Raw genomic sequence first — 9,229 nt, 5'->3', positions numbered from 1 at the left:
CTATGGGCTATTAATGGGCTTTATATTGTTTAACTGAATGATAGTTCGTTAATTTAATATACAGATTTACAATTTGAGGTAATTATAAATAACTACATACACTCGATCGGACACGATGGGCAGGATATTTATAAATACTAATAATCGTTCATTTGACCGGACACGGGGATGGATTAATAGTCAATGGACTCATTAAAACAGGGGTGGATTACATACAAGGACACTTGGTGTAATTGTTAACAACGTATTAAAACTTTGGGTTACACGCAGTCGATACCCTGGTGTAATCATTAACAAAGTATTAAGACCTTATTACAGTTTAAGTCCCCAATTAGTTGGAATATTTGACTTCGGGTATAAGGGTAATTTGATGAGGACACTCTCACTTTATATTTATGACCGATGGACTATTATGGACAAAAAAACCAGATGGACGTATCGAATAATCCAGGACAAATGACAATTAACCTATGGTAATAAATTAAAATCAACACATCAAACATCATGATTACGGAAGTTTAAATAAGCATAATTCCTTTATTTTATATCTCATCGTAATTTTATTTACCGTCATTTTATTTACTGTCATTTTAATTATCGTACTTTTATTTTATCGCACTTTTATTTATCGTCATTTACTTATCGCACTTTAAATAATTGCACTTTTAATTATCGTATTTTTATTTTATCGCATTTTTATTTATCGTCATTTACTTTACGCTTTAAATTAAGTTATATTTATATTTAATATTTTACATCAGGTTTTAACGGTGATTTAAATCTTAAAATCGACAAACCGGTCATTAAACGGTAAAAACCGCCCTTTATAATAATAATAATAATACTACTATATATATATATATATATATATATATATATATATATATATATATATATATATATATATATATATATATATATATATATATATATATATACAAATATAGTTTAAAATATATATAGCATTAAGCTCAGCTAGCTCCCTGTGGAACGAACCGGACTAACTAAAAACTATACTACTCTACGATTAGGTACACTGCCTATAAGTGTTGTAGCAAAATTTAGGTATATTCATTCTATAAATAAATTAATAACTTGTGTAAAATTGTATCATATTTAATATTTTTTCGTAACAAAATTAATAGTATTTCGTACTACACCTTGCACACATCAACGACACCAAGTGTGAAGTTTGAGATCTCGGAGTGAGAGAATGAAGCTGTCGTTGTGGGTGATCTCGTAGTGAAAATCTGGGTTGTCGTGAAACTCGGACAGTATTATTGAATGGGAAAGAGTTCGATATCGAGGTGAATACTGTATTTTTTCATGTTGGGAAACGGGAGCGTGGAAATCGTCAGTGGATTATTCCACTTTATTGACGATTGTGAGGCAGGGAGTGCCGGTTCCGATTGTCTCATATAGAGACACACGGATGTTGTTTGGTTGCGAGGGTGTGTTCCCTAGTGATGCGACCCTTTGGTTGCATTGAAATGTCAAGGCCACCTTAACGGACGGTCTTGGCAAGAGGATTCACCCGGCGTTGGTGGATATTTTGTGGGTCATGTGGCGGATTACGAATTTGTTGTGATGATAAATCGTTGTTTTTCGGGATTCTAGTATACGAATAGTTTCTATGCTAGTGCTAGGAAGCCGTCATGTGTGGTCATATGGTAGGGTTTAGAGTAGAAACCCTGTGTCGAGTGTTGATGTTTTGGCTAGATCGTGGTATATTATTGTCGTCCTGGATTAATCCAGTGATGGATGGTCGTTTGCGGAGCGATTGATGGGAAAGTTTGTGCCCCTAGTGTGATTATTTGGTGATACCGAAATTTCTTCGTTGAAGGAATGTCCCGGTTGTAGAAATGGAGGAAGTTGGTTCTTGGTTCTGAGAGCATTCATGATTGGCCGGTTGAGTGGTGCGTTTACGAGTAGTTGAAGTACGGAGTATTACCGCGGTATGGATCCTTCTTGTATTGGGTTAATGCAAGACTTGGTTCACGGCGTAGTGGAATTAGTAGATCGTGGTGGATGATATAGTTATGGATGTAGCTTGTTGCGAGTTGTAGCTGAGAGAACTTGAAGGAATATATAGCATTTTTTGTATTTCCCAAGTAGGCATTTTGGACGTTGAGTGTATGAGATACCGCTTGTTGCGGTAATGCACGCTAGTGATTATTAACACGTGGTGAGATATTCGGGTTAATGGAAATTGTGGTGGACATCGAGTTTAGATTTATGTCGGAGGACCATAGAGGGAGGGTTCACTTTGTTAAGTGACGAGGATCACGGGGACGTGATCGAATATAAGTGGGGGAGAGTTGTAACATCCCGAAAATTTAGAGTATTATTTTAAATGGTAACTTAATAATACCAAGGGTGATCGAGATGTTTGAGACGTTTTAATGACTTGAAATATTATTATTTCCAATGATGATATTGTGTTGGGAGCGTCGGGAATTTTGATGTGCAAAAGTTTGGTGTATGTTGCGAGGTTATGCGCGAGTTCACCGTTTGGGTCATAACTTTCTCGTGCGAACTCGGATTGAGGCGAATCAAATGCCCAGACGATCGTAATTCGAGCCCGGGCATTTTTAATTTCAAGTTGTTAGCTGGAAGGCTCCAGGAGCGCTGCTCTTGGGCTAGGAGCGCCGCTTTTGGACCTGTTTGGGTGCTAATTGTATTTTTGGACTTTTAAATTAAGGGCACATTGGTCAAATCACTTGTGAACGTGTATATAGCTTGGAAAGTAGATTCTTATCCTCATTTTATCTCCTTTCTCATCCACAAAACTCTCTCATCCTATCCTAGTGAGAGAAACCCATTTTTAGAGAGAGAGAGCTCAATCGAGGAAGAAGGAGCTCGAATCGGGTGAAAGCACAAGAATTAAAGTTGTTCCTCTTGCTCTTAGCTATGTTTTCTTTGTAGTGGTAAGTCTCGAATTCGAATTTTAGTGTTTAATTCTTATTTTGTGTTAGGGTTTGAGTTAGTGTTGGGTTATAAACCCCATTTCTTGTGATTTTGGGAGTTTTTGGGTAAGATTCATGTAAGTAAGCCTAAATCGGTGACTTAGGGTTTTGAATGACGAAATTGTAAGTTAAGGTCTTGCATGTGTTGGTTTAAACCTTAGAACACTTGTGTACTAGTAATTTTGGTGTTCTGTTGACTTGATTTTGTGTGTAAACCCTAATTTAGGTCAAAATAGGTCAAGTGGGTATTTTGGGTCAAGTAAGCATGATTTGGTGTCAAACTAAGTTTTGAGTGAAGTTTTTGTGAATCAAGTATATAAATACTTGGTTTAAGTGTTAATTGGTGTTTTAAAAACATAATCACTAGCTGTTAGTGATTTTGGGCATTTTTGGGACTTATGTCAAAATGGGTGAATTGAATTAGGTCAAATTTGGTATTGACACTAATTTTGGATTAAACGGATGTTAAACACTTTTGTTAAGTGTTAAATAGTTTTTTTTTTAATGAAAGTGATTGTGGGAAGTGATTTGGGTTAAAATGGCATTTTAACATAAGTCAAACGCGGTCAAACGCAATATGGGTCAATATCGCACGTGTTGGGATTTTGTTGTAAAAGACATTTGAAATAATTTCTATCTAAGTAGTAATTTAGTGTTAAGACCTAGGTTGGTCTAATTAGTGTCAAGTATAATTTGGGTTAAATTTTACTTTGTAGAGTGGGTTTAAATTACCACCCGAAGTGGTAATTGGTTTGTGTCCATTAGGTGTTAAATGGGCGGGTTTTGACGAGCAAGGTGAGATCCCTCGGCTAAGGGTGAAGTGTCGAAGTGTTAAGACACCACTCCGGAAAGTATAATGGGTGAAGTGTCGGAGTGTAAAGACACCACTCCGGGATTTATGATGGGTGAAGTATCGAAGTGTTAAGATACCACCCGGGGGTTAGTGATACGCGGTGTTAAGTACACTAATGGAGGTTGTGAACTCCGATGGTCTTTCGCTAGCACCATTCCCTTGTACGATTGGTTAACTATGGTTATGTGTTGTAGTTTTAGCATATTAAATTGTGAACTATATGCTATTGGCGATGCTAGCTTATTGTGAATTGCGAATATTTAGTTTTGCATTGTGATTGCATAGTTGTTGAATTGCTAGCTCGTATGCGGTATTTGTGTAATGTATAATTATTGCATTCACTAAGCTTTATGCTTACCCCTCTCGTTGTTTACCTTTTTACAGAAACTGTGATTGTGAAGCTAGCTAGTTGTTAGACTAGATGCGTAGGAGCGTTTGGGCTCGATGGGGTAGCTTCTGGATATTTGGACTCAGATTGGGGATTTGGTAGTCCCCGGGATTATGCTCTTGGTATCAGGTTGGGTTATTGAGTATTAATCTACGTGTTGTGTAATTAGGTCGAAATTGTCACCTTAATTGTAACGGGTCATTTTGTTGCAACTATTGATTGGTCATGGTTATGTAAGACTAAAATCTGTAAACGGCGGTATTTTATGTCATAATGAACTTGTGTTTGGGTTCTTGGAGTGTAAACTTATGTTTGGGTAATTGGGTTGGGATGACACTTAGTCAAATTTCGAATCTGCAACATTCAGGTGCAGGAGCGCCGCTCTTAGGGTCAAAAGCGCCGCTCCTGGTCACCATCTGGTAGTCTTTTTGATCAGTCGTCGGAAGTGCCGCTTTTGGCAACAAAAGCACCTCTCCTTAGTCACAAAAGCGCAGCACCTGGGGTGTGGTGCGCCGCTCCTGCTTTTAAAATAAAATGTCTGTTTTTCGTTATCGGGTTGTGGTCGTTTCAAAATAATGTGTTTATGAAGCAAACTAACTCTGAATCAATCTCACTAATCTCAGTGTAACACCAAGATGATGAATACAATGAGAGAACGAAACCTTAGAGCATCCGGTGTGGGCAAGGTCACCCCGGCGTCGGTTTGACCGCTGATAATGCTAAAAACGAACACATATTTCATAGCATTATCCCTCAAGAAAGACAAGATTTTAGTTGCAATTGTTCTATTTACAAGTGATATTCTTTTAAATAATAAAAGGTGAAGACAAAAGGCAGATTCGACGATTTGAAGACGCAAACGACCAAAAAGCTAAAAAAGTACAAAGTACAATCAAAGTGGTTCAATATATTGATGAGAAACGTCTAAAAATTACAAATGTACAAGCCGCAAAACGCAAAGTACAAGATATTAAATTATACGAAAAGGCGTTCGAAAATCCGGAACCGAGACATGAACCAACTTTCAACGCTCGACGCAACGGAGCTGAAAGTACAAGTCAACTATGCACAAGAATATAATATAATATTTAAATTTAAATAATTCATAATAAGAATAATAATAAATAATAAAAAGTTGTTAATTGAGCATAGTTGAGGGGTCATAAGTGAAAATTTCAAATTTATCATTTGCCTATAAAACGAGACTACAGAGAATGAAGAAAGACACCTTTTTCCAATCTTCTTTCTCTATATATGTAATTTTTATATTTATATATATTTATAATTATAATTTTAATTTAAGTTTAATAATAATTGAGTTATTGTAAGAAATATTTTACGGGTTTTAAAGTCGGAACTCTGTCCGTGTAACGCTACGCAATTATTCACCACTGTAAGCTATGTTCTTCCTTTTTAAATTAATGTCTCGTAACTAAGTTATTATTATGCTTATTTGAGCCGAAGTAATCATGATGTTGGACTAAATATTAAAGATTGGGTTATTGGATTTTGTAACATAATTAGGGTATGGACAAAAGACCGACACTTGTGGACATTGGACCATGGACCATTAATAGATGGGGGGTATTGTCTAATCGAATGACAACTCTTTGGAGTCTGTCGAACCTATCTTCAAATTAGTTAATCTAATAATTATTAAATGATTATGCATGTCCTATTTAGTGACGTTTATACGACATCTTTTACAATCATTTAATTAATCAATTGGGTTGGGTAATTTATTATTCATTTTGGCCAAGTGGGTAAATTAATAATCATGGACTAATTAAAACAGGGGTGGATTACATACAAGGGTAATTGGTGTAATTTTTAACAAAGTATTAAGACCTTGTTACAGTTCGAATCCCCAATTAGTTGGAATATTTGACTTCGGGTATAAGGTTAATTTGATGATCATTTTATAATTATGACCGATGAACTATTATGGGCAAAAACCAGATAGGTATCAAATAAATCCAGGACAGAGGACAATTAACCCAGCATAATAAATTAAAATCAAAACGTCAAACATCATGATTACGGAAGTTTAAATAAGCATAATTCTTTTATTGTATTTCTCATCGTACTTTCATTTACTCGCAATTTTATTTATTGTCATTTTAATATTGTTATTTATTTTACGCACTTTAATTATCGTCATTTATCTGTACGCTTAAAATATAAAATTGACAAACCGGTCATTAAACGGTAAATCTCCCCAAAGTTACCTATAATTACTATATCTAGTTTAACTACTTAATTAACTAATTTGACCTAGTAAGACACCCAATAATAGTGTCCACGGATCGACCTCTCGGACTTTACCGTAGCTATATTATTACACGATAGGTATACTTGCCTTTTGTGTTTTAGTTTAATTTAGGTGATTTCCTGTAGTAAATAAATATAAAACTGATAGCCGTTTCATACACACCCTCTAGAACACATCAAGTTTTTGGCGCTGCTGCCGGGGACACTTTTTGTGTCTTCATGGGGTATTTAATTTTTTTTAGTTTTTTATTAATTAAAGATATATTAATTTAAATATAATAATTTAATAAATATAATAATATAATAATATTGAAATAAAATATAATAATATAATAATATTGAAATAAAATATAATAATATAATAATAATTTTGAATTAAATTTGAATCGTAAAGTTTTAAAAAGTCGTATATATTAAATACTTCAGGGGTATATTATGTAACTAATAATTAATAATTTCTATTATGTCGCTTTCATGTGAATAGTAAATTAATTAATTTCGTTTCATTTATTATTTATGAATAGTAAATGAGTTAAAAAAAGTTTTTTAAAAAAAATAATAAAAAAAATTATTAATTTCGTAAAAAAAAATTTAAAAAAAAATTTTAAATCCTTAAAAAAGAAGTATTAAAATCGTTAAAAAAATATAAAAATAAAAATTTTTTTAAAAAATTTTTTTTTTTTTTAAATATATATATATTTTTAAGATTTTGTCTATAAAATTAAAAAAATATATATATTTATTTTAAGTTTTATTACCTTTAGATTTTTAGACTCTAGTTACAACTTTTAGTATTAAGTTTAATTTTACCATAGTTATTTTTATACTTTTAGATTTTTAGGCTTTGCCGTAAAATCCTCAAGTGCTTTTTCTTTAGACTAAGATTTAGGTGGCTTAAAATTTTGCGACGCCGTGTTAAAATTTTAGTATCATTTTAAGTAATTGTCGTTTTTCGTTTAGAATCCCTTTTAAGTTTCGACGCGCTACTTTCTTATTTTTATTTTTCGACCTTTTATTTTTTCGACGTTTTTCGACGCAATCTTTTTCTTTCTTATTTCTCGACGCTCTAGTTTTTAGGACATAGAATTTTCTATTTCTTCTCTAAAATTTCAAACGAAAAATTATTTTAAGCGATTAAATTGATAGACGTCTAAATTTTCTGGTTCGTAGTAATAGTTGAATTTGTTAGTGGCGAGTTGTGGGCTTCCGATTTAAAGGGTCCTGGCTACCTGCTGCATCTATTGGCTATTCGAAACGTGGGCAAAATCAGAAAAGTCTATTAATTTGATAACTTATATAATTTTTATTTTTAAAACTAATAGGATATTCAGTGAATGCACCGAGCAAAACGTTCACCACCTTTCATACGTTCACCACCTGTAACTCGATCAAGGCATCTAGCCAATATTGTTGCCGTTGATTTTTCTTTAGAATCATCATCTAGTCGAACAAGTTCTCCAACTCAAATTTCCGATAATCCATTTTTTGAACCCGACTTCACAACAGAGAATCCGGAGGATATTCAAGGACAATTTCAAGATCCTGAACCACTAATCATTCCTCCTGAACCACAAATAGTTAAATCAGAATCTTCTAGTGATTCGGATTCAACAAATTCAATTATGGAAGTAACGGAACCTCAAAGTATGGAAGACCGAATGAGAGCCACACGCACGGGCCAAGGTCACGCCATTAATCAGCCAGATGTTAGAGCATCAGATTTTGAAATCAAAGGAAAAATCCTACACATGATCACCAATCAGTTCCAATTTGGTGGTACAACAAAAGAAGATCCAAATGAACATCTTCGAACTTTTAACAGGATTTGTAATCTATTTAAAATCCGAGAAGTTGAGGATGAAACTATTTATCTTATGTTGTTCCCATGGACTTTAAAAGGAGAAGCCAAAGATTGGTTAGAATCGTTACCTGAAGGAACGATTGACTCATGGGATATTTTAGTTGAGAAATTTCTTCAAAGATTCTTTCCGGCATCTAAAACCGTGAGACTTCAAGGAGAAATTGCCACGTTCGTGCAAAAGCCAAATGAAACGTTATATGAGACATGGACAAGATTCGGAAGGATGTTGAGAGGATGTCCTCAACACGGTTTAGATACTTTTCAAATAGTGCAAATTTTCTATAAAGGCGTCGACATCGCCACACGAAAAGACATCGACACAGCAGCTGGTGGTTCCATTATGAAGAAAACCGCAACCGAAGCTCACAAGATCATTGATAACACAGTATCCCACTCTCATGAGTGGCATCAGGAAAAAGATATTTTTCATTCATCTAAAGCGGCTAGAGCCGATTCTAGCCATAACTTTGATTCTGTTTCCGCAAAAATAGATGCTTTCGAGAGACGAATGGAAAAGATGACTAAAGATATTCACGCAATACGAATCACTTGTGAGCAATGCGTGTAACGACCCAAATCCATTTAACCAAAAACAGAGTACATTTTTTTTTTATTTAGTTAGGTCCCATTAATATAATACATTTTCAACTCTGTTTTAATCGAAACATAACATCATAAGGATACGTTTAACAATCTATCATGACCCTTGGCACACAAATTACACTTTACAAAATCATTTGTAATAATGACCCGATCACAAGAAATACGGGTTAAGACTCAATAACCCAACCCAATACCAAGAGCATAATCTCGGGAACTACCAAATCCCCAGTCCGCGTCCAAATATCCAAAAGCTACCCCGTCGAGCCCAAGCGCTCCTAAGCATCTAG

At 34.3% G+C, this 9,229-nt stretch overlaps 1 non-coding gene across 1 annotated transcript; it reads right to left on the bottom strand.

Moving 5' to 3' along the window:
* Positions 1–8,484: 8,484 nt before the first annotated feature.
* On the bottom strand, positions 8,485–8,591 carry LOC139903605 (small nucleolar RNA R71). Its single transcript, XR_011778415.1, has one exon. It is a non-coding gene; the product is annotated as a small nucleolar RNA R71 (small nucleolar RNA).
* Positions 8,592–9,229: the final 638 nt, after the last annotated feature.

This window comes from Rutidosis leptorrhynchoides, chromosome 3 (genome assembly GCF_046630445.1).
Source record: "Rutidosis leptorrhynchoides isolate AG116_Rl617_1_P2 chromosome 3, CSIRO_AGI_Rlap_v1, whole genome shotgun sequence".
NCBI lineage: Eukaryota > Viridiplantae > Streptophyta > Magnoliopsida > Asterales > Asteraceae > Rutidosis > Rutidosis leptorrhynchoides.
The sequence above is the reverse complement of the archived record's forward strand: the minus strand, read 5'-3'. Positions and strand labels throughout refer to the sequence as shown.